Below are 27,117 nucleotides of genomic sequence, written 5' to 3'. Positions count from 1 at the left end.
AAGCCAGAGTGGTGGTTCGGAAATAGATTGTCTCATTAAACTTATCGAAATACATAATTAACTTTCTTGTTCAGTGAAGTGAGGTTAAAGCTAAAAGCAGATAGAGCAACGCGGTTTTGTGAGCTGGTAAAGCACAAGCAGCATGACCCAAGCAATTTCTAAAGGAGGCTGACGTGAACCACTTCGGTAGACAATTAAAGCTATCTGTAGCCAGATCAAAAAGAAAAAGTACTATGCGAATACTGTGATTGTGATTGCCATCAGTAACTTCTAGAAGGAAAATTAAGTGCACAGACATCCCGTCCTGTGATTCTAGCTGTAAAGTTCTGCATAAAATGTTTCTGAGCTTCAACTGCAGATGGACTGGCTGTTCACAACTCTGAGCAGAACTCTCGAAAATTAGTGTAAAACTCTCTTGCTGGAGGCTAAACCGCACAGGTAAATGTGTTCTGTGCTGTCGGTATTCAAACAGTTCTTTTATTTAATGTTCTACTAATGCCACGTAAAATATTTATGCTTCGGTCTTTGAAGCAAGTATACTCACAAGACATTATAACTCTGTCTCGGCGTAAATACTGGCAAATCCTCGTAGAACAGAACACGTGATTAGAGGAGATCAAAGACTCATATGGTATAAGCACACATTTCCAAATACTGTGCGCTGCTCAGGTTTGTTGAATATTCGATGCCACGTTATTAGCGAGAATGCAAATTAGGAGCGATGGTCTAAGCGATACAGGGCCCTGTTAATAGGTGGAAGAAAGTGCTTTTGAGAATCGTGGTACGAAGTGTGTATTCTAGTGGAAGTGGGTCCTGGCAGCTCGGATAGTCAGTCAGTGAGTTTTCTGTCACCTTTCCGATTCTACTATTAGAATTTAGGGCCTTGAAATTGATATTTTATGTTTCTCCATTAGTCAGTTGTAATTGGCACTTGCATCCCTCTGATTATGCGACCACAGAAAACGAGGCATGGATGCTTGGGTTATGGCTTAGTAACTCCTAAGGCACGTGTTTGAGGTTATAATGCCATCTCCTGGGTCACTGCTATGATGGAAATATAAAAAGATTAACTTAAGAAATAATGCTGAGGCGCAAGCGCTGCAAACCATGCAGTGGTATGTTGTAAACCTAGCCCTAGCTGGGGTAGAGACATTCCAACCAGCAGATTTAATGTCTACATGCAGAGGGTACGGTTAGAATAAGAAACTCGCACCTTTTAGTCTGAAACAACTAGAAATACATAGAATAGGACAAGCATCCCTTAAGAGGGAAATCTATTCCATTAAAGACTGTAGAAGAGAAGTGTAGGGCCATCCAACACATCATGGTGTTGCACGCCCTAGAGTGGTGTTGCTCAGAATGTACCATGATGGATGGTGTCCAATCTTGGGGAAGGTGGACCTAAGAATATGAGGGTTGGCAGCCAGGTGCCACCACACATCCCAACAGCCTGCGTGAAGGCATGGCACGAGCCACTATCTGCTGGACAGCCTGTGCCTAGCATTGGTTGCTCTTCAATGGTTTTGGTCCTTGCTGGTGGAGAAGTTGAGCTAGGAAGATGGAGAATGCATGTAATGAATGTGCCATTTATGTGGATAAATGGCCTGATAATGACCGTCGCCCATCACCATCTCAGTCTTATTTAGCATATTATAACATAATATAGTGATGTGTAGGCCTGCCTAGTAAGAATAAGCTACGAAGTAGTGCTTGATTATGTCTCTTTCAGATTCTGACTTTATCTTGCTTAACGGCAGTGCTTGCTATTGGCTTTGGCCTGATCTTATGTCATCTTGCATACTAATTTTGCTCTTTTGCGTGAATAGAGGCTTATGCTTGAGTGACTCCATTTTCTGAGCTGTCGCCATTTTCTGAGCTTCACTATGTGAGAAGGGCAAGTTTTCCTTTTCACTTGTTTTTCACACTTTACTGACCAGAAAGAACTGGATCTTGTCAGAGGAATGTGCTCGCTCTGCTCTGAAGCCATAACAGACGCCTGGCCAGCTGAAGCTGTGGCCTTGGTGCGGAGTGGTACGGACTCTGATGGGAAAAGGGGGCGAGGCTCACCAGGAGCTTCGTCTTACGTCTCCACTTGTACTAAAGGAGGTGTCTGGGTTCTGTGCGGTGGAAGTTCATCACAGGGCAGACGTGCAGCTGTGGCGGTGGGGCGTATAGTGTCACTACTGTCTCCTGTTTCGGCCGAAGAACCGGACTCCCCTTTGGCGAAGTGGAAACGGGATGGACAGACAGTTGGTGAGGTGTTCCACTAATTTCTAGTTTTCCTACTGTTCTTGATTACTATAACTTTATTTTCAGGTTCCATACATTTATATACACATATATATTTCTACATATATGTTTGCCTTGATTGTGTTTCAATCATAGTATTGACATGTTAGAGTCTGCTATGATAGGTGCATTTGGCTTACTGTGTGGTGCTATTTACTAATAAATATATATCCCAGATATACCAATTTGTCTTTTCCTTGTAGCAGGAGGTGTGGACTCTTCTTGGCCAAGTATTCTGTTGTAGAAGGATGGGTGAAATCCCTTCTAGCAGGTAATTGTGTTATAGGAAGTTGTTCTACTCCTGGCAAGTGATGTGCAAAGTATATCTCGCTCTAGAGAAGTGTTGTGTGTGTTACCTTGGTCTAGAGGAGACTCATGTGATATTGTTTTCTTGCCTTGCCTTTGGGGGAGTGTTGAAAGTTTGCCCACCTTAGGAAATGCTGTGTATATGTTATATTCCATAAGTTTGGAACTGATGTTCTCTCCCTGGGAAAGTGACGGTACATACCTTGGTCCAGGGGAGACCTGAGACCTTTCATTACAATGCAAGGCGGACTTCGGGAGGCATGTAACGAATGTCCCTTTCTTCAGAGCACTGAGGTCAGATTGGGACCCCCTCCTACACTGTAACCTCGGGATTTTCCTTAGTTTGAAGATATTAATCATGGATTTATTTTGTCCTAAGGCCAAGAGAGAAAGGCGAGGGGCAGTAGTGACGCATCACAATACCCATGATGTGGCAATGCCCAGGACACAGCCAGAGGTCAAAGTGGGCAGGGTGACAGGAGAATGACGGTCCAAATTTTAATAATTTGATCAAAACAGTTTGTATATATTTTTTATTTAAAAAATCAAACGATCCTGAACGAATAAGTTGCAGCAGGTTGAAAGAAGAGAAGAAGGGTCTCTACTGTGAAGTAGAACATGGTCTTCAATGAAGCTCTCAACATTCCACTCGAGTGGCTCAGGGCTTATAATGGCTGGTACAAGTCCGAAGCGCCAACATTCCAATGTTTGTCTTTCTGTTTCTGCCTTTTTAATGTAGGGCATTCTACCCTCCGTGTGTGGAGTGTTCTAATAGCCTCATAGCCCTTTTTCCTTGAGCTATACCAGTTGGTAAAGGCCCTAACCTTTGTTATAGGCCCGCACCTGCGGTGCAGGCCTATAACTTGGGTTCAGGGCCTTTAACAAGTGGTATAGCTCAAGGCAGTGGGCTGTAAGTCTATAGTGAGAGAAGGGAGAGGCATATAAAGAAGAAGCAAGTCCAGTGTCCCTGCTCCTAAAGGAAATGTAAATGTGTGCAATTGGTTAATCAGCAAATCTAAAGACTGCTTGGAAGGCATTTTAGACTTTAATTGATAGAATCTGAAATGTGTCCTTTTAATGGAAGTGTATAAAAAAGATTTACACAAGACACAGTTGGCATATTACTAACAACATAACTTTTGAAAGCAGTGTAAACATTTAAGCAGTCTTTTTGCAACAGCCTATGTATACTATGTTCAACCTTTGGTATAATATGTATAACATTTTTCAAACTAATGACTTTCATATTTGCAGTGCTTTCACAAACAGGCGCGGACCTCTTAGCACTATAAAACACTTAAGTATTTCCCTGTTGCATGAACCAGAGTCAAATCAGAGACCATCCGGCCACTCCTACTGAGTTTGAAGTGATCGCATTAACCATCTAAGCTTTTGTGCCAGAAAAATGCATTTCCAACAGATAAATTTGAGTTGCATTTAATTTTCATTTAAGGTGTGTCCATTATATTTTATAATACAGTTATTTGTAGGTGAAAGGTCAACAAAATAGTTAAAGAATATCTTGTTTATTTTAGCCACATCACTGACCCAGCCCCCACACTTGCTGACCACACCCTCATAGTTTTCTTACTTTTCTTTTTACATTGGATGTACCTCCTAGGTAAAGTGCCACCAACCTGGCAGTCAGTCCAAGGACGAAGGAAAAGGACATTTTGGTGCTCTTCACCCAGAAAGAGGCAGGCCGGACTTGCTGTTTGCGGAAATCAGAAATGTTGTCCGATTCTATGGCAAGGTTAGCCCACGGACGTCCAGGAGTGCCAGATTCATAACTGATTTTCATGATATCCACAGAAGATTCAATTACATGCAGTAAATCTGAATGGACTCTATTTACATAGTGATTATTCTAAATATCTGGACAGGATTTGCCCTCATGGACCTCCTTTGGGCCTCCCAAGCTAGGACTTTGTAGCCCTACCAGGAATAAACAGGCTTCCCTTTAGACAAGTGTGCTTTTTTTGAAGAAGGAAAATCTATTTATTGTAAGAGTCATGAAGGAAGAGCATAAGATAGGATTCTGGTATTATAAAAACAAATGTGTGGACTGGCATTGGCAGGTTGATATCTTGCCATCAGCGGCACTGTTAATGCACTATGTTCTTTTCTGTCTTTCCTTCAGTTCAGCTTCCCCATCAATGTCATAATGATTAACCTTTGGTTCTTCACCCCTCTCGTCAGCAGGTAAGAGAGCGCTGTCTCCCTTCACCTTTGCGAACAGCCTCGTAATGCCAATAAGCATAGCATCTCCTCGTACATCTCTAGAGTCATGGGACCTCCTGTCATCTACTTGTAGTGATTAGTTTCATGAGACACAAAGAGTAGCTACCTCTCTATCTTGAAGGTTCATAATACGCAGAGAGATCTCTGTATCTGTGACTCCCAGAGCCATACAAGAATTTGTTGGTTCCTGAATCACACAATATCCCCTCCTGAGTATCCAGAGGGACCTACAGACTGATTCAAAATATTGTAGAATTTCATATGCAAAGTATACAACACGTGAGCTGTGCATATGTGTACTCTATGGTTTTTGCGTATTCGCATACATTGCCTTGTAACTCCTGCCTAACTATGCATGTTCTTATATACAGGCATATGTATTAATTTATGTCGAAAGAGGCACACCCATTTCCCAAAGAGTGTGTGTGTGAAGACAAGGGGTAATTTGTATTTCACAGCTTAGTTGTGTATAAAAACTGCTTAGCTTAATTGTGTACCAAAACTGCTTTCATGTATGCATCCTGTAAAAACGGAACTGGTTGTTGAAATTCCACACACTGTCTACTCGATATAAGCCAGATATTATGCTCTGTAATTTTTGTGCCAAAATAAGTATGGGAAATGCATGCTTCAAATTTCTTGGCCACTCTGTGTCACTCTCAGTCTTGATAACTGCACCTGGTCACATTCAGTCATTTGTTTGCTCACTGTGTCACTGAAGACCTGGGATCATATGCCAATCAGGTTGGTCCTGTCCCAATAAGAACAACCCATCCTGCACTTTAGGCGACTCTGAATAGGAACACAGGTAAGCTCAAATCAGTTTTGGCCTTGTTTGGCCTCATCAGTGACCTGTAGCCGGAGTCGTGTAGGACAGCAAGCACCGGACACCCATTTTGGAATACCCTTCACACATAGGGTGTCTCTCTGGCAAAAAAACAGGGATTTATTGAAAGCTTTAATTCGTGTCAGACAGTACTTAACGCGAGGGCTGCCATGGCCCACGCCTCCGTCCTAGTCGAGACTCTCTGTATTGCTCTGAACACACACACCTCGTCTCTTACTGCGATATGGCATCTTGCCTGACTTTGAAATACATATTGCGCAGGTTTGTAATAGTTGTGCTCAGTTTCTTGCGTGCCTCCTGTGCCCCGCAGGATTCTCGAACATCTCGCCGTTCACAGTTGCATCATGTTCAAAAACCTACAAAAATGGTCTGACCTACAGGATTAAGTGCCATGAAAGAAACAAAGTTTCACATTTATAATGAAAGGCCCGAAAGTCAACTGCTTTACAGTTTAATTATCACAGCTGCATTGACCACACCAGATCAATAGATGGAGCCGTGGGAGAGATGTTTTTACTACTAAACATCGAAATTTAGTTAGGAGGATTGTTTGACATATCGATGTTTGAATTGGCACGAGTAAAACTATGGGGAGCAGTGGTTGGCTTTGCAGGAAACAGTACTGCAACATGCGGGTCTCAAATATGGGTGCCCTTCAAATCATTCTGAGGGAGTGATTGTAGGGCTGTGATGAAACAGATGGCATGCTAGGCCCAGTCTTTGTCGCCTTTCAGACGCCCAGGCGTAATAGACTGTGCCCCAGCCCTACCAATCCGAGGTTTCCCATTCTTTCAAGTTTAGTAAAATAGGCCATGGACTAGGCGCCTCTAACAGAATGCTTTCGTTGTTCGGACTGGGTGTTAATGTTTACGAATATTTAAATAACAATAGGCAATTAAGTTGACGGCGTAGAAATGTTTAATGTTATTAGAGTGCAGCCATGATTATTTACTATCTTCCCGCAGTGGAACATAATCCCGCCTTCTGCCAGTGCCACGTTGAACTTCCGGATTCATCCCGCCCAGACTGTGCAGGAGGTAACTAACGCTTGAATGAGCACCATTTTTTGTGTTCTTTTCTCACATCGTGTATTTTTTTCATTGTCACTGGTCTGCTATTGAGTCAGAGGCTGACTACGAAACAACAACCAAACGTACAGCGGGCAATATTGTGCCGTTTGCAGGACAGTGCCAGGGCCCATAGCTGCCGAGGTTTCAGATTGCTTATGGGCGCACAACTGTACCCAAACTTGTGATGGGAGGGGTCGCTTACGTTATTTTGAATGGCGGGAGCAGAGCCATGTTCAAAAGCCCAAGTCACAATTTCTCAAGGGCAGTGCTAGAACTCGAAACATTTGACTCCGGGAATCCATGCATTGGGGGTCAAGGTGTGGCATTGGAAAAGGGGTGGTGTCACAAAAGGAGTTTGCACAGCAGAATCTGACGGTCAACTTATGCATTAAAATAAAAATAATCATGCTGCAAATAAATTGCAAACAAGGACGAATTTGACTGTAAATCTGTTATAGATTACTTAATTGGTCACAAAAAGGCTGCATTTTAAAATATCTTATGCTTTAAGACATCTGCTGCAGAGGCTTTTGTGTGCTCAGCAATTATGAGGGGACTATAATAGCAGTAAAATAACTCTGGTATTTAATGCATTTCTGGGAAAGTTTTGTGTTTTGTCTGGTCACAGTTTTGATTCTAAAAATTGTATACCGGGTTAATGTGCCTGCGACAAAGCACATAGTGTAACATGCGCATCACAGAATTGTGTTTTATGTAGCTGGATACGGGAACCACTGTTTTTGACATTGAGATCATTTTGTTACTCCCAATTCATATGTTGCAGTCCTTCTAATATAGCACAGTGGTCTATTTATCAGAATCACGGAGGAGTCTGTATACTATAGGACATGGGTTTAGATCCTTATTGTGTTTTTTTTCTCAGTCTAAGGTTGCAAAGAAGGGATCTCTTAGGAATTAAAAATGCCTTATAAGTACAGGCAACACCAATCACTGTAAAGTTTTAAATCCTGACCATGTCTTTCTTCTGACCATTCAGTCTTAGCATATAATGTCCACAAGTATGGGCGATACCTGATTTCTAACACCTTATAAAACTAATTGTCTTATGTAAAAAATTTTGTCTATTGAGTTACACACTTGGATGATTTACGGTGTCTCTTTGTGAAGTAAAGTGATACGCAAATGATGGATGGAATGCTGAATAAATCATACATTCAACCCAGTCAAGAGATCTGGGTAAATCCATCGTTCTTTTGTTCACCATGCCACCCCAGTTTAGACCTAGCCATATGAAAATCAGTCTTCATCCTGTGCCTCATAGGAACAGTCCAGCCTGAGCTGCCAATCTATATCCTCTCTGGACCGGAAACAAGCAGCCTGGGACCGGTTTCGGGGTATTACCCCTCATCAGCCAGGCTAGCTTGAATGTAGTGGCACAGTGAGCAAGGGACCCACGTCTAGGCATACCCATCCTACTTGGGGCCAGACGTGGGTCCCGTGCTCACCATGCCACCGGAGTCAAGCTAGCCTGGCTGATGAGGGGTGATGCCTCGGAACCAGTCCCTGGATTCTTGGTTCCAGTCCAGGGAGGACCTGGCCTGGCAGTTGGGGCGAGACTGTTCCCATGGGGAACAGGGTCAAGACTGCTTTGCATCAGGGGCGGCCTTAGGCATGTGCAAGCTGTGCATCTGCACAGGGCCGCCAAACCCCAGGGGCCGCCACGAGGAATCGGATACAATACATATTCGTGGCGGCCCCTGGCAGGGATTTGGCGGCCTCCGGCTTCCACTAACTTGCAAATACCCTGACCGTCACCCCCCCCCCCTTCCCGCACCTGTGTTCCTTGTTCCTGATTCGCGCCTCCCCCGCAACGGTCGCGCGGCGCGCTCGCGGACGCCGCCGCCATCTTGCTCTGTCTGTCTGGTCTTCTATTGTCCGTCCGCGGCTCGGGACGAAGCCTTTTACTGCTGAGCTGGTGGCGTCTGCGAGATCTGAGAGTCTCCGCGTCCGGCCGAGCCCTGTCACAAGCTCTTATCGGCCTAAGGGCCTCATACCGGACCACGTCCGTCTGTCCACTCGGGACAGCGGTGACTGGATGCAGGTGAGACATCTGCCTTCCAGGCGAATGAAGCGGGCAACAGGCATGTGTGTCTCTGAATGCAGGGTTCCTTTACTCCCTGTATTTTTCTGGATGTGTCAGTGCTGTCTGTCATTTTGTCTTTCTTTTTGGGTCAGTAACGCTGCCTATTAGTGTTTCTGTCTCTGTGGGGATCGGAATGCTGGCTGTCATGGTGTTATTTCGTCTGTATTGATGCTACGTCCTCTTCCTGCGCCAGTTTCTGTTTTTCCTTGCATATCCCACCGAGTTTTCCGGTACCCAATCAGCAGAGACTGGTTCTTCTGACACCCCTCTCAGTGTTTGCCTCTGATCCTGATGAGGATAATGCAGTTTCTTCTGGTGTTTAGCTGGGGTGTCTAATACCGCCACAGGTGGTCCTCCGGGGAATCAGCTGCTGCATCTCCTGGCGTCTGCACCTCCGGTGTCAGAAAGCCAAGTCTCTACTGTCTAGCATCAGTAATGCTGTGTTCTAGTGTCTGAAACCCTGTCGCCCCTTAGGGACCGTGTTAGTGATTGCTTTTGGTGTGTCCCACTGCTTGTCTCTACATTCTCTTAGTTGAACCTAGACACCAGTGTCTCGATTATTGCGGCACCAGAGTCAGTATACGCTGCCTCTGGCGCCCCTGCTTGGCTAGTTGTTTCTACGCTGCCTCTGGCGCCCCTGCTTGGCTAGTTGTTTCTGAGATGATTTACATTAAAATCTCCCGCATCTCATGGCGTCCTCGGTACCTCCAAGTTGATCTTTTAAGTTTCAGTCACTTTCTCCCCAGTTGTCTTTGTTTGTTATCGATAATGCTCTTCTTTTAATTATTGTTCATTTCCCAGTGTTTGTCTTCGGTTTTGACAGTGTCACACCTGGTGTCTGTCTCAGTGCCGCTGTCTCTTTGGTAGCAGCAATACTGTCACTTTAGTGTTTGTTTCTAAAGTCAGTGCGCCTTTATTTGTTTGGGTGCTTTGCTGCTGTTTCTCATTTTTACTCGGCTTTCCCTCGATGTCCCTCTCATTAGTATCAGTCTCCCACTTTCACCTACGGTGTCCCTCTTTTAGTGTCTGTGTCTTGTGTCAGTGCTGAGTCGCGACCACCCCCCGCCCCCAACGATTTATTTTTATGCCAGCAATGTGGTCTCCTATAATGTATTTGGTATCAATGCCATTGGCTCTCTGGCGGTCTCCCTCTCGTGTCAGTAATGCTGTCACTTCCGATGTTGCCGTATCTGTTCAGCTAAGTCTGTCTTTAACCATGGCAAACTTTTGTGCGCCACTGATTCTCTCTATTTCCATGCGTACGATTGCTGTTGTACCTGCCAAGTGGAAAGCACAGTGTGATGTGTGATGCCCTCAAGGGAGTTGTGAGTTTTTTTAAGCCAGTAGTACTTCACGTTTTGTAAGTTGTCGTTTAATTATCACGATATGTATGCGCTTAAAATTTCAGTATGTGGTGTGTCAGTGATGACTTACTCTGCATCGTGCTTATGTCTGTGGTCCAGTTATCAGACTGTTGGTGTGCCTGTCTCTCAAACTGATGTGACCGCGATGTTGTCTCTTCCTCTGTTTCTTTTTCTTCAGCTTGGTGTACCTCTTATCTCTGTTCAATGTTTGGGCTTGTGCATCAGGATGGTGTGTTTCTCAATGTGGTTGTTTGATGTAACTGACAGATGGGCTCTCTTTGTGTGGTCTTTCATGGAATCTGCCTTTGGTGTTAGTAAATATCGTCTTTCGGTGTTTTTTATGTGTTATTTGTACAGCACAAATATAGCCGATCAGGAAGGTAGTGGAGCCCTATATAAGATCAAGAGGTAAATTTCAGTCGAAAAGTGATTGCAGGGGCACTTGTGTTCTGAGAGCAGAATTGGTCTTGTCAGCCCCAATGGTTACGGGTATGCTGCTTCAGATTCTTGCTGCATGGACAGAGCAGGCTTGTTGTCTTGGTTTTTCCATTTCTTCATTTCCCATCTGAATGTGTTCCTTCCGGTTGGTGGTTTGTAGAGAGTCAACAGACCTGGTGAGCTTGTCAGCCAGATAGGCAGGGGTGGTGGTTGTGTGGTGAATTTTATGGTTCAAAATCTTCTCTCAAGGCCATGTGTCACTGATTTTGGTTTTTAATTTCTTGCACGGGTGAGAGAGGTGCCATTTCTTCTCTCATATGTCACTGAAACCACTATGTGAGTTAAGCTGCCCTTCCCTTTGGATGGGATCATTGTGTATTACATCATCAGTTTTTGCTAGGGTCTCTTTGTTGTCAATAATGCTGTCTCCTGGTGTTTGCCCCAGAGTTCACTGATAGCATTTCTAACCGATGCTTCTTCTGCATGTTTCTTGTATATAGAAATAATCTCAGGTGTCAAATTGGATCAATAAACTTTTAAGCCCTGCTTTCCTGGGACCAGATTTGCTACTACAGATGCACCACATTGGCACTGCCCACAACTCTGATGACATTCCCTTTTTCATATCTGTCCCAGAAGATCAGTGGTTAGGAAGTATAGTTGAATATACTGCCTTTTGTTACCCCCGCCCCCTCTGTACTTCTACAGTAGCAGCGCTAACAGTTCTGTGGTCTGGGCTAAAACCACGTTTGAGTTGCATGCAACAAATGGCAGTATCCGTCTTAGCTACAGCTTTGCAGTGATATTACAGCTTCTGAAACCCTTTCCCGATTCAGTGTGCTTTCCTACTGTTGCTACACTGCTTCATCTGAAGTCCAGACTAATTCAAGCAATTGGCACTTGTGAGCTAGTTCTTATGCAGGTTATAGGGGTATGTACCGATGGTAAGCCAAAGGCCCTTCTGAAGGTGTGCCACTTTCAAAAAATATAGTTCCTATCACTCTAAAGCATATCAAGCATGCTTTACAAGAACGGAGCTGGGCAGTATCAGATGTTCAAAGGGGTCACGGATTAGGGAGAGTCTGTGGAGTCTACCTGATTGGAGTATTGTTTCTTATAGCCGGCTCTTGTTCCAACACAAAAGGAAAGTTGCAGGTGGCTACAGGGCATGTGAATTTGAGGGTGTGCAGTGCAAGTAATTCCACTTAGGGCTAAGCTATCGGGGACAAATCTAGAAACAAAGATGTCCAGCCTGATTGTCATATAGGATCAGTTCTTTTTTTCTTGCAGAGGTTTGTCCTGGTAAGAAGTAAATATGGATCTCTCCAGCCCTATGTCAAAGACTGAACGCAGTGAATGTCTGTCCAGTTTCTCTCTTAATTTCTTGAGGATAAGGCGACTCCTCCCAGTATCCACAATATAGCTTTGCACAGTGTAACATGTTAAAGTAATCACATGCTCTCCTTAAGAGGGTCCCAGTTAAGATGAAAAAACACAAAGGTCAATACAATGGCAATTTGATAATGCTTGAGTGAAGATGGAGATATTGTTGTAGTAGATAAGTCAGGAACCAAACTTTCCAAAGCACATGGAACAGAGAAGAGCCAGACCAAAGAATCTAATGGAATTCAACTGCATGAAGCAAAAATAAAGAAAACATTGTACAATGAACGGGACGAAAAATAGGGAAAAAATGTGTTTCAACTCATCTTCCTCTTGTGAATGCTTCACAGGAAAGATTTCTGCTTTATCTTGGAATAGGAACCTCTATTCGAGTTCTCTGGACAAACCACACCATTGGAAAGGGTAGTTTATAAGCATGGCCTTGCCTCCTTCCTCAGAATTATGACCATGACTAAACACTCAAATAAGACCAAGTTAGAAATCCTTTGCCGGCTGCTCCACTGCCGCCTGACATTGTGCAGCATTCTGTCCATCAATTGTTCTTTTTTCTCTTTGTGAAGTAAAGCACTCCAAAACCCTACACCGGGATGAGCAGCATTATAAAAGAATTAAATAAAAAATAAGTTAGTAGATGTCATTTAAATCACTATCTGTGTAATTACTCATAGACACTGATCATTCTTGCATTCTAGCACTGCATGTGCATATATTACATGGCAGGTGGGGGGGGGGGGGGTCAACAAAGTAAAGACCCTGGGCCTCATTTATGAAAAGTGACGCATCACTGCGTGAAAACAGTGATGCGTCACTTTTCACTGCGCCCTCCCTGCGACTCCAATGATGCGTCATATTTACAGTATGGCGCATCATGTCGCAAGGAGTCACAGATACGTAAGTATTTCTGACGTATCTGTAGGCGCAAAAGTGACGCATTGCTGGAGTGTGTCACAAAAGTGACGCAACTCCAGCAATGTGTCCTTTCACATGGGGCAAGCCCCATGTGAAAGGGCCTGCGTCAGTCTTACGCCTGCTGTGAGGCAGGCGCAAGATTTTGACGCATTTGCACCCTATAAGTGGCGCAGTGAAATCTCGTAGATTTCACTGCGTCACTTCTACGATGCATACGTACGTGGGAACGCCCACCCTGCATACATTATACCTGACGCAGGTATAATGTAGCGCAGGGGTTTAAAAAGTGACGCATCTAGGTAGATGTGTTACTTTGTAAATATGGCGCATCATGGCGCATGTTTTACGCCACTTGTGTGTCACAAAAAGTGACGCACTGGTGGCGCAAAAGTGACGCAGGGGCTCATAAATGAGCCCCCCTATCTCTAAGTCCTAGTTTCTCTAAGGTACTTGTGATGTGAATGGCTGTGCGTCTTCATTTCCTTCCCTTGTACTGGCCTCTAGGTGTTATAGCAGGGGGAATCTGGATCCAGGGCGACACCTCTACTTTCCAGCACTGCTTGTGAGCTTTCCATTCATTGGTATTAGTGGCTTTTTTATACTCATTAATACCTGGAAAGATATAGAATTGTGTGCTCTTTCTGTGAGAGTGACAAATGGTGTCTTCTAAAACACATTGAGTCCAGTTGTCGAGAGAATACCTTATATTTTACAAGATATTTGTAGTAACTATTTTAGAAAATTGGTGGCAAGTGGTGCAGCTTAAGCACATTTCTTTGGTTATTTTCTCTTCATACCATATTTAACAGCAGACCGAACCTTTAAACTGCGGTACAGGATATCAGCACTTGAGATATCCCATGCTGGCGTGGAGAGGACACCCTATGTACAGACTCTATATAGCATAGAATGCTGACTTTCTCTCACTGGCCGTACGTGGTAACCCTATGTTTTGCCACTCAACAAATATTTATTTATTTGAGTTTTATATAGCGCTGGCTAGACCCGGAGGTATCAGAGCGCTTTACATGAGGATCGTTACGTTACAAATTACATCCGTTACAAGAGCATAATAAAAACATAGGAAAAACAACAATGTTATAGTAGTTCGTAGGAGGGAGGGGGCGGAAGCAGACAAAGTGGGGAGATGAGGAGAACTATGCCTAATGTCCGGCTGGGTAGGTGATGGCCGAGGGGGAAGACCAGGGCCAATCTCCTCTATAGCTGTCTAGCAGCTCCACCGGTCATCAGCCATGTTGTTCACGTATCCGCAGTCGGGAATAACAAGAATAACAGATTTGCACGGTTACGTTAGTTACTGTTGTATAATCAAACATAGGAGGTCAAGACCTCAGTAGAGGGAGGAGGGAAAAACGGAGGGGAGAAAAGACAGGGGAGCAGATCAGTTCAGGTATACCGGCAATGGAAGGAACGTGTCCCAAGGGGGCCCAAAAGTTAGAGCTAGTGGGACCAAAACCCAAGTGGGGCCACATGGAAACTCGGTCCATTGCCAATAATAAACACCATGCAGGGTCATCTCAGCATCAAATTTGAAATAGTTTGAGAGTGGGTCCCAGGGGAGAGATCCTTAAGATGTAGAGGCCAGGCGACATACTTTAGGGTGAAGGGGGTAGAGGACTGCGTCTTATGAGTCTTGCGGTAGCTTAAGTTCAGATCTTGGGTGATCTCATCACATACTCTGAGATCCAAAAACACAGGTGTCATCCTAAGGTCAGGATCAGCACACAAGAGAAACTCGGTTTCAGGATAGAACGGCCCAGCAGTAGTTCAATCCCTAACAAACAGGCACCACTGCTGAAACGCTTGCCCAGGACCATAGGATTCCGACACGCAGACCAACAGGGGAAGGAGAAAGCTATCCACGTACATTTCGAATGGATGCCATCTTAGGGTCAGGCCTTACAAGCAAAGCTCACCGGAATGAAGAAGATACTGTATATCATATATATATATAGTTCATACCCTACAAAAACAGGCACCACAGCTGAGACAGTTGCCCAGGACCATAGGATTCCAGCACGTATACCAGTAAGGGAAGGAGAAGCGCTCCCTGCACTTCACAAAAGGACGCCATCTTAGAGTCAGGTCATACAAGCAGTGCTCACTGGAGCGAAGATCATACTGTATAACTGCGGCGGAAAATTGTACCTTAGGGAAGAGAAGTGAAGATGCAATGAACATCCGGCAATGGGCACTCGGAATGGAAATTAGGCCCCTATCTGTTTCAACGGCGATGCAGCCTGCACTGTTGTTGTTCGTCAGACATTTAAGTCCATCACGTTTTTGAGCAGTCGCCATTTTAGGGTCAGGCTGAGTTGAAAACTGGAGCGAGCCTCTGAAACATACAGGGCTCAGAGAAACCAAAATAGCAGAGTGCCTTGTATGGTGCATGCCCCGTTGAGTCCCGTGTTGAACTCTGGTCGAGATTCGTGCTCCAGGAGGGAAACCGGAGCCTCGGTCCGCAGCAAGCTCCGCCGAAGAGCATGCTGCCATCTTGTGCTCAGTAAGAGCTCCTCCGACTCAGGCAATTCAAGGAAGTTCCACTCGATCTCAGAGTGTTTGTCGAGTGTGATATGGTTAAATCTGAACTCCTGGGCAGCTATTGATTGTAAAACTACATAAACCAGCACACAGTGTCAGTTTACATAGTGCCTTTCTGCTTCGACAGATACCCAAACTTGCAGCAAACCCACGGACACCGGAAGCAGCAGAATATAAAATAGTGCCACGCTGAAAATGCATGCCAGCCTTGCATGAAGAATAAATGAAGTACAATTTAAGCCAGTAAAATGTTTACGATTTATGGATGGCACAGCAAGTGTATTTCATTATGAGTCCTGCATTACGGCTCCTCTGGGAATGATTCATAGTGGCACAACCAAGTTTTTGCTGAACTATTGTGAAATGCTAAGACAATGTAGCGTCTACTGTGTTGCAGCAAACACAGAAGTGGCGGCAATAAATTGGCACAGCAATCACAATCTCAAAATAATTTGCTTTTCAGAAATAGGGGACTGTCTAGTTTCATCTGGAAGCAGCTACTCTAAGACAGTTAATGCCTTCACTTAGTATTTTCCATTTCAAGCACTATCAGTCAGCCAACAATACCTTCTCCTTCTTAAGACTGTCAGATACTTGATATTTTCCTTCCCATTGGTCTACGTTCTCCCATCAGCTGCATTCTGGCTCCATCCCAACATTTCCTTCTTCAACTGGGGGCACATAGCAATATGAGTCATAGTGATAGGATCACATGAGGACTCACTGTTGAGACAGTGGAGTCGGTGGGCCGTCTCCACTGTGGAGCTGGTAAGCGGCCTCCTGGCTCTCTCGCGGTCTTTCTTTTTCTCTCTAATATTTTTGGAGCAGTGCATGCATTTCTAACTCTGTTATTCCCGTTTCTCCCACTTTCAACCCACATATCTACTTCTTTCCCTCTAATTTTCCCTTTGGCCTTCTGCTGTTTCCCATGATTGCTCTTTCCCACCTGTTGGTCAAATGCATAGATCTGCCTACCCATGGAGTACTGATTCTTATGTCACGGGGAAGAACAATCCATTTTGTTCTCGAGGCATATCGTCCATTTGATCTATTTTGTCTTCCCCTTTCCTCTCCCCTTGGCTCTTCTCGATTTCTCTTGGCCCCACGTCTCCCACCCCCCGCCACTGTCCAAGAGCATACAGTTGTTTAAAGAGCTGTATTATTGATCTGCTTAGATAACATAATGTTTGTGAAATCTGCAAAGAACCAAACATTCATATGGTGGAAACCAGGGGTCTCCAATGGGTAGCTTGTGAGCTATTGGTAGCTAACCAGCAACCACAGAGTAGCTCTCAGAGGTGAAGCCAAGTCCAGTATCTCTTCAGTGGATCTGTGCATATTAAAGAAGACAGCACTTCTCATCTCAAGACCCCTAGAAAGACAGCCAACCACACCAGTGGCAGGGCCGTATGATAACACTTAAAAACAAATGAAGTAATAACAGTTCCCCAACTGTCAAGGCTAACCCTCCTCAGTAAGAATGCCAACATTCTAAGGTGCACTCTCACAAGGGTTCTAAAGTAAAACCAAGGACCCAGAGACAAGGGGGTGGAACATACCAATAGGAAGAAAAACTAGAAGACATGCTAAAGATAATATACCTGAAATGGCATTATTATACATTTAAAAAAGGATAAATTATAACACATTTCCTTACCCTAAATAACATAAGAGGAGAAGAGCCAGGAAGAGGTAAAGGGAGGAAGGTAGATGTAAGAGAAAATGGAGGAGGAAAAAAATTAGAAAGAAAGAGGGATTAGAAATAAATGATAGGAGCAAAGGTAAGAAAGGAGGAGAAGAACGAAACAGCAAAACAAGATGAATATAGAGTGGAAGGAGGTCTGACAGGAAAGAGAGGACACAGAAAATGCTGTAACATTATATAAAAGATTATTTCATGACATAGTCCTCATGCCACTTGGGTGAACTTACATTCCTGTCACTACGTTTAACTCCAGATATGTTGAACAGCTCTTTTGAACCATTAATCAACTTGTTACCGATACCTTGCCTTGGATGTGGAACCAATCTATCCATGCTCCACATTCGGCCATCAGCCATAATGACTACATTTTTCTTAACATCCTTTATTCTTTCTGTACCATAGTGTTTATTGTACCTGTTCAGGTTAGTGTGAGGTTTCTTAACAATGACCCATTGACCTACTTTCTAGTGGCTCAGTGGACTAATGCCTCCACTGCAGGGGCCTGTGTTCGACCTCATGGTCACAGGTTCAAATCCCGGAGGGTCCACTCAGCCTTTCATCCATCTGAGGTCGATAAAATGAGTACCATTGAGTTGGGTAACAAGAAACATCTGTTATTCGGCGCCAAGATACCTCTGGGTGAACGTGCGCTTTACAAATACACGTCATGTTATGTTATTTGCGTTGTTTGGCTCCCCATCTGTGATCGTATTCTTGCTTGTATTTCTTTTGATGAAACACAATTCTCTCCTTAGCCACTTGACTGTCCCATTCAAATGAGTTATCCCAAACAGCCAATTCGGTGTAAGTTTTGAGCCGGGTTTACGCCCTCTCAATAAACAAAAAGGTGAGTAACCAGTTACACTGTTAGGCGTAATATAATATGTCCATATCATGTCTTTGATTGACTGAACAATGGGTTTATGAGCCACCATCGCTAATTGTAAAGCGTCTTTGATCATTCTGTTACAGCGTTCCTCCAGCCCATTAGCACAAGGGCAATATAAGGGGGTGGATATGTTTTTTATGGCAAGACTGACAAACTCTTTCATTTCCTCTGACACTAGCTGGACACCATTGTCGGTGATGAGTGTGAGGGATACCTTCATTAGCAAACACTTCAGACAGAAAGTGTATTATAGTCTTGGTGTCCACTCTATTGACAAACTTGAGAGTGATCCATTTGGAAAAATAGTCTACCAAAATTAAAATGAATCTTTCTTGCAGACCTGAATTTTGTAGAGGACCAATAATGTCAAGGCCTAGTTTTTCCCAGGCTTTAATGGGAGTTTGCACTGGTTCCAAAGGTACTCTCCTTCTGCTTTTAGATTTGTCACTGAGACCACAGGCATTACAATCTTTAACCAGATCCTCTAAAAGGGTGTCCATACAAGGGAACCAGTATCTAGACCTAAGCTTACTTTTCGTAAGATTCCTTCCCAGATGGCCTTCATGAGCTATTTCACAGATGCGCCTTCTGATTTTTTCAGGAGGAAGGATTTTGTCAGACTTAAATACATTAGTCCCTACAATTGACAGTTCTTCCTTTACATTCCAATACGGTTGTATTTCACGAGGAAGATCCCCACATTTCTTGGGCCATCCATTTTTAGGTCTCGCCTGGCGAACGCAGCGCGAAGCGCTGTCGCCAGCGAGATCTATTGTTGCTGACTTGCCTAGGAAGTGGGACAGGAGATGGGCACGCGCATGGTCTCGGCGGATTTGAGTTGGTGTACGCGCCTACAGCCACGCGGCGTGCACCCTCGCAAGCCAGCATGCAGTTTCACTTTCGTTAACACGCACGTCCTAGGCAGCCTCATGCTATTTCATTTTTTTTTTTTAAATACGCACGCGCGCTCCAAGCACTTACCGGCTCTTGTTGGGACTCTGCGCTGCTCCTCTGCTTTTCCTGCCGGTCACTGCAGCAACACGCGGGGCTCCGTTTTGCTCACAGGAGCCCCGCCTGAAATCCTGCTTTGTCCACAGGGTGGGCTCCCGCCGGACTTCCTGTACTGTTTTGCGGCCCCCTCCCTGGCCGCACGAGCCGCGCAGCACTAATTAAAAGTCCGGCGGTGTTGAAGTCCGCACACTCCGCCACTGGGCACGAGCTGCAGAACTCGCAAAAGTTACATGTACCGCGCATGCGCGGGCAGCCCTCGCAGGTCTTCTCCCCGGCCCGCATGTGGAGCTGCTTTCTCTTTTGCTTGTTCTTCCTGGTTCCAGCGCTCGCAGGTTCTTGCTGCTTTCCGAAGAACTGGTTAGTGTCCCTGGCTGCGGCTAAGCCCTCTTTGCATTTTTTATTAAGCTGACACGGTTGGGTATGCTTGCCCGTAACTTGATTTCTTCTGTCTATATGAGCATAACATGCTTCCGAATGATTTCTGTATGTTACGCGCTCCTACCTCGTTGCGTGGGCTACGAGTTTTCCCCGTTAGCCTTGAAAAGCAGTTTACGATGCCTACAATAATCGTGCTTTATATAATTTAATTTGGTTTCAGGGCTTTTCTTAACGGTACGTAAGCAAATTGTTTACCACTTCAGAGGAGGTGCATGTATTTGTTTTTTGGTCTGAATTACGTATACGAAGTATTGAGGAATTACATACCCTAGAATTCCTTTCCATGGTTGCTGCGATTGGTTGATTAGTCCCAGGATTTCAGTCATGTTTATAAAGTATGGAGGCACTATAATTCCCATAACTCCACACCATACTTGCTGCGATTGGTTGATTAGCTCGACTAAATCCCTTAACTGGTTCCTTAAATAGGCCTGTGTTGTTTAGATGCTATTTGGAAGGGTGGACTTGCAGGATACTCTCACGGTTTGTGACCACTAATTTGGGTTCTCAAGTAAAAAGCGCATGTGTAAATTCAAATGTGGTAGGTGTTTGTTAGATTCCTGCAAATGTCACTTTATTTAGTTTTTTGCTTTCCTGTTTTTTAGGAACTACGTGGGTTACATTCCTCGCCGTTTGGTTGAGACGGTGTTTTCTGTCTCCATATCGTAACTGTTTTGGCGCATTTACTGCATATCATGTGCCTTTCGTAAGTAAGTCGGCAACCTTTAAAGGATGGCTAATGCTGGCCTTCATACTGACCTTTAACTTTAATATAACATAGTAAGTTTTTCGCATTTGGATTATGGGATTATAGCTGAGCCCGGTGGCCGATGTAAATGTTTACCTTGGCTGCGTGCGTTTGCTTGCACAATTGGAAGAGATGCTCTCTGATAGATACACCAATAAGACACATTTGTCCGAATATAAGTCCTACATTTTTCTTCTTGTTCTTCCCTCCATGCACAAGTTCATTCACCCCTGCCCTCCCTCTCACCCAACTGTACAAGCTACTCTGTACCGATTCATCCTGACCTGTCGTGGTTGAGGTACCTTTAAGTTTTTTAAATACGCTTGCCATTTCTTTCTTGCATAAAGTCTCAAATTATCTGTTCATTTATATTATCGTGACACCAAATTTCTACTTATAAAAAGTCCACTCTGCTTATATGACTGGGTGCTGTTTCAAAGTATTTTGCTTTCTAATTACGATTTTAAGTCTGCTCTGCATAGACTAACTGCACACCATGCACAAAAGTCATCTGGAGAACACATATACATATTTGTGTAACACGTGCCACTGACCCTCTCATCACACTGACACTACCCCCTATTACCTCACAATTCCACTATCCCTATCATCCCTCCCTCACACTCCCTATATTCTCTCTATATATTCCTCGCAGCTCTCATCCCTATCTGTTCACCATGTCACATAATTCCACTACAAAAATACACTATTCACCACACAAATCCACCCCACAAAATTCCACAACTAACAATTCTAATTCATATCACATAATTCCACTCCAAGCAACATATATCCACTCCACTCTAAAACAAAACATATATATAAATGACATTGTCATTTACAATACCAATAGCTCTAACTCTTGCAAATGCGAGACCTATTGCATTGCAAATGCTTGTTTATATTTTCAATGACCACCCTTAACGTAGCATCGTCTGACGTGTCTTTCCCAATCTTCTTCCAAAATTGCAGGAATGACTACTTGTAAAACTTCAAATCTTCTACACCCTCTTCCAATTGCTTATTGATGGGTAAACGAAAAAGGCAGTCTGCTACCTGATTCTTGATGCCCAGAACATATTCAATTTTAAAATTGAAACTTTGTAAAGGCACGCGCCATTTACCTATTTTGGGTGTAGTTTTTCAATGTCTTTTGATGAAAATAATGATACTAAGGGTTTATGGTCAGTTCTTAGTACAAACGGTATACCCCACAAAAAGTATTTGAAATGGTTTGTCACCCAAAAACATGACAAAGCCTCTTTCTTAATTGTACAGTAGTTGATTTCTGCTTCCTTCAATGTCCTGGAGGCAAAGGCTGTTATCTTCTCTTTGCCACCTTCCATTTGCGATAGTGTAGCACCAATGCCCCGTTACTGGCATCGGTGGTAAGAAAGTGCAGTTGCAATAGCTTTTTTAAAATCCATGAACGCACGGTTAAGTTCTAATGAATTTAGACATATACTGTGCTAAACCTAAAAAGGATTTGATTTCTTCCTTGTTGACGGGAATGGGAGCTTCCATTACTGATTATTAAGTCCATTTTGGGTTTCATTCCTTCACTAGACAGGGTGTGACCAAGAAAATCCTCAGATGCTACTCCAATATTGCATTTATTCTTCTTGATGGTAAAACCTGCCTCACTAAGCTTAGCACACACTTTCCTCAAGTTGAGATTGTTCTTCATTCGAACCATAAATAAGGATATTGTCTTGGAAACAAATAGATTTATCTATTCCCCCCAATATATGTTGCATAATTCTTTGGAAAGCCGCTGCGGCCGCGGCCAGACCAAAAGGCATTCTTAAAAATTTGTAAGTACCGAAAGGTGTAGAAAAGGCAGTAAGAATCTGGGAATCAGAGTGCAAAGGGACTTGATGGTATGCTGATGTAAGGTCTAAAACAGAGAAGTATCTAGCACCATTAATTACAGACAACATTTCATTGATTTTGGGAAGCGGATATCTATCTATCCAAATGTTGGTGTTTAAACTTCTTAGATCCACACATATGCGGATGTCTTTACTCTCTTTTTTAGATGTTATTACAATGAGGGACAACCATTCTGAACTTTTCATAGCTTTAATAATGCCCTGCTTCTCCATGTTCTCTAGTTCTTTTTTTTAATGGTTCACGCATCAACAAAGGAATGGACCTGTTTTGTTAAAAAACCGGAACAGCATAATTGTTTAGTTTAATGTTGTGTACATAGTTTTTCAACATTCCTATATTGTCAGTGAAAACCTCAGGAAATTCTTTGCATACATCAATTCCTACCAAGGATCTGTCAACCAATAATACCTGTTCTTTATTATTGGAGTCAAGCGTGATGCCTAAATATTTTTGGTACTTCCACCCCAATAGATTACTCCCTTTCTCTGTGATGTAGACTTTTCCAATGCTATGCCTGCCTTCAAAAGTGATTTGCATCTTCACCATTCCTTTTACAGCAATAGGATTCTTATTAATCCCCTCTGGATGTATATCTGGCTTCTCCAAAGTATGCTCATTTTCCTTAAACATTCCCTGAAAGGTTTCTTTGTCAATCAGGGTATAAGGGGAACAAGAATCTGCAAACACACTGACTTTTTTGCAATCTAAATGTATTTCACAAACGGGATAGTTAATCCTCTCTTCTTCCTCTTGACAATGCACTTGAAATATACCTTTGTTATCTCCAGAATCAGTGTCCGGTTCTTCATGTACCACATGTATATCTTTTACCGCTGTTTTGAATTTATAAATCTTAGAAAAATTTCCTACTCTATTACATTTTCTACAATTAACCCCTCTGGCAGGACACTTAGAGAAATTAGTGAGAAGAATAACATTCCCACATCTGTAACTTCTGAAATTCTCTTTTTTTTTACTTGGTTTTAACCACAGTGTGTGCATCTAACACTCTTAAAACTTTATTGTCCTCCTTAATTTCATTTACATCCTTCTCATCACTAAGAGAGTCGTTGTTATTTTTAATTTCTTTTACACAATAAGCAGTGTGCTCAATGCTCTTACCTATCGCTACAGCTTCCTCTAAATCAGGATTTTGAGTCAACAACCTCTCTTGTACTTTGTGGTATTGGTGCAGCAGACCAATTGATCCCCAATGAGAATCAGTAAGTGCTCCAAATTCACATGTGACAGTGAGCCCCCTCAATGTGGCAATGTATGAGGTGACTTTTTCATTTTTTCCTTGCACCCTTTTAAAGAACTTATGTTGCTCCAAAACAACATTTACCCTATCTTTGAAATGGGAACCCAATTTCCTTAAAGTAGTGGTGAAAACATCTACATCACCTTCCTCTTCTCCACCATCAGCAATATCTTCATAAACGTTTCTTCCTTGTATGCCCAAGTTGTATAATAAAATATGCTGTTTCGTTACAGATGAACACTTTTCCCCACCTATGGCAATTAAATAGAAATGCAGTATTTTGACCCATCTATTCCAAGGGATTTCTGGTTCACCCTCATCATTTAAGAATGGAGGCGCATGACTCATATTTGCAACTGACATGACTGAAAAGAAACAAAAGATTTAAAAGCTAGAAATGAAAATAAAGATCCCTACCAATGATATAGGTGACTATATGTGAAGGAGAAAGGAAGAAGAGCAGTCACAGTTACCATGGAATCAATAAATGGGCTGTGCTTGTCAAAGAAAGTTTAATGAAAAAAGATGGCAGGCAAATATAAGCTGTGCCTATCAGCATGTAAAGATGAACATTAGTCAACTGCTTATGAAAACAAGGTATGCTGTGCCTGTCAGCGTATACAGAACTATGATAAACTGCAGGCGTAATTAAGCTGCGCCTGTCAGCGTGTAACGCCAACCAAAACAGCACACTGTTGATGACTTCCTCAACTTACTTGTAAAAGTTGAACGACTTCAAACAAACTCTCAGCAGGGAAAGTGAAATTTCACTTGAGGGTGCTGAGAGAGCGAAGCGTGACAGCGATTGAGGAGAGGAGGGTTGGATACCGTTGAAGCAACAGCGGTGATGGCAGGCGAAGACGCTGGATGGAAGCGTGGAGAAAGCAGACGCTGCGCGGAGACGCCGCTCCCCAGGGAGTGGGCTGTGAGGAAACCTTGAAGAAAATACAACAGGGCAGGCGCAACAGCGCGGAGACGCCGCTCCCCAGGGCGTGTGTTGTGATGAAACCTTGAAGAAAATATAACAGGGCAGGTGCAGAGCGGAGATGCCGCTCCCCAGGGCGTGCGCTGTGAGGAGAACTGGAAATCTTGAAGAAAATTTAACTGGGCAGGGCAAGCGCGGAGACACCAATCCTCTGGACCTGCGCAGTGAAGAGACAGGAAACCTCGGTGAGGAGCCCCAGGAAAAGCAAATAAAGCATGCGCCGAAGACTGGGAGCACCTCACAAGGAGGCGTGGAAATCTTCACCACAGTTTCAACAGGTGGCAGGGAAGACTGGAACAGGATTGCCAGCTATGTAAGGAAGCGAGGCAAACTCTCGAAAAATTACCTCAAGGCAGGAGCTAAACACAAACTTGGCACCAGGACACGGCCCAAGTAGACAACAGTGTAAAACTCCAACTGGACAGAAGTAAGTAGAAAACGTGAGGAGAAGTCCCAGAGATGACCAGGTAAGGCGTATTCAAAAGTAGGTTTGGCTAGTAACGTAACAGAGGTGGGGAACCACAGCTGCCCCCTGCGCAGTAGTCTTCAATCGTCACCAAAATGAAGTAATAACAGTTCCCCAACTGCCATGTCTAACGCTCCTCAGTAAGAATGCCAACATTATAAGGTAAAACCAAGGACCCAGAGACATGGGGGTGGAACATACTAATAGGAAAAAAAACCTAAAAAACATGCTAAAGATAAATATACATGAAATGGCAACATTCTAAGGTGCACTCTCACAAGGGTTCTAAGGTAGAACCAAGGACCCAGAGACATGGGGGTGGAACATACTAATAGGAAAGAAAAACTAAAAAACATGCTAAAGATAAATATACATGAAATGGCATTATTATACATTTAAAAAAGGATAAGTTATAACACAATACTGTGTCGGTCTTTGAGGTATGGACCATCTGTATCCACTCTCCATCTAACTAAATCACAAGTACATTGGCCATGTTGTAGACCCTGCTCTTTCAGTTGCACCATATGTGTAAATAATGAACCATGAAAGAAGAGTGGCAACAGTAGCATGAGCAGTAACCAATGCTGACCCACTGAAGTGGGACTGCACGAGCCAGTGTGAAAATGTTAGTTGGATACATGATCAGATCAGAGAAATTTTAAAGTCACCTCCTGCATTAATTTATGTGTGTGTCTGTTTGACATTGTGCTCCTTCCTAATAAAAATATCACTTCCTGGAAGCTATGCTTGGTGCTAAGGGGCCCCCAAATGAGTATGCTTGACTCCATCAAAAGGGTTTTATCTCTGGCACAGTTGTGCCATTCAGGTCCTAAAAGTGCCAATGGAATAATATCCGTCATCCTTGATTATTTTGGACATTCATGATCTAGTCGTGGCATACTGGCAGGCATCATTGACACGAGTATGACTGGCCTACTTTTAGCCAGCTTTGACATGATGGGGGCCACCCCTAACATATTAATGGCCCTTACTGATATATCGTGGGCATCCTGGCTGTTATGGTGTTCAGCTTTGTCACAATTGAGGCCCTGGTGCAATGGTAGGCATTATTGGAGCAGTAAGGGCAAACTTGAAGTATAATGAGCATCTATGGCCTATAATTGTAATATCTGGCCATTCAATGCAAAATCTGTCCATGAGAGGCATTTGTACATGTATGTACTCAATGAAAATGACAAACTGATGTTCGGGGTCTGCGTATTTCCTAAAAATAAAAACGGATATTTGAAGGCAAAGCTGTTTTTTTTTCAGAAAAGGCTTTTCTTCTGAAATATTCAGTTTGTTTGCCCAAAATGGAAAGTGATATTTGATAGAAAAATATGTATTTTCATGAAAGGTTGTGCTGACATAAACAAAACGTTCAATTCCAAAACACATTTAAAGTTGAAAGTAGAATAATAATCTAACCTGAATTGGTGAAGCAAAAGGCTGTGGTTTCCTTTGTGCCAGAAGGCATCTGATGATTTGAATGTTACTTCATTAGTCACATGAAGGCATTTAATATTGATAACTGTTTCCTGGTATTTCTGCTGGTAACTATGCCTGGAATTCTTGTGGGTCACTACTGATAATCCTCCTTAGTGTGGTCATAGTGTCATGTTTTCTTATGTTGTCACTATTTTACAGAGACAACATTTGCTAGTAGCGCAGGAGCACTTTCCTTGAGCAGAAGTAGCTCCCACTTACAGAAAAGATTGGGGACCCCTTATGTAACACATTTATATTTCCAATCCTATTAATTGCATTTCAGATGTTCATGGGCACAAAGTCAGAAATATGGCCGACCTAACTAGAAGAAGTGCAGGTTGCAAGTTGGTCACCATGCTCACTGCAAGCAACCATAAAAAAAAAACAATTTGCAGTTCTATATAGCGCGAACTAGAGCCAAAGGTATCACAGCACTTTACATGAGCCACAGTTGTGCCTCTCTGGCTAGAGACTAAGAACCCATGGTGCTCCTTGAGAGCACACTTCTCACTGCCGCATACTCAGGGTTCCCAGTAATAGAGGTAAGTTTAGACCTGCATGACTCCCTAGCTGGGTTTCTGGGCCCAGGGTGCTCCCCTCCAGCACTCCGCTCCGAGCTTTATAGGTGTCTGAGTAGGCTGTAAAGGCTCAGGATGCCAACTGCCAGCATCATGTTCAGCGCTGGCTGGCTTTCTG

The 27,117-nt window shown here is 43.5% G+C and overlaps 1 protein-coding gene across 5 annotated transcripts in view; it reads left to right on the top strand.

The window, feature by feature from the left end:
• The window catches only part of LOC146870027 (N-fatty-acyl-amino acid synthase/hydrolase PM20D1.2-like), a 716,209-nt gene that overhangs the window by 40,814 nt on the left and 648,278 nt on the right, over positions 1-27,117 (top strand). For 2 of the 5 annotated variants that reach the window (XM_085624934.1, XM_085624853.1), the window contains exons 3-4: positions 2,493-2,560; positions 6,649-6,720. The exons of 1 other annotated variant lie outside the window; for it this stretch is intronic. The gene's annotated coding sequence lies outside the window, so the exon portion shown is untranslated. The remainder of the gene's footprint in view (positions 1-2,492; positions 2,561-6,648; positions 6,721-27,117) is intronic. 2 more of the 5 variants (XM_085625007.1, XM_085625082.1) reach the window with 2 other exon arrangements.

The sequence above is a fragment of the Triturus cristatus genome, chromosome 1_1 (assembly GCF_964204655.1).
Source record: "Triturus cristatus chromosome 1_1, aTriCri1.1, whole genome shotgun sequence".
NCBI classification, from domain to species: domain Eukaryota; kingdom Metazoa; phylum Chordata; class Amphibia; order Caudata; family Salamandridae; genus Triturus; species Triturus cristatus.
This window is presented reverse-complemented; position numbering and strand designations above follow the sequence as displayed.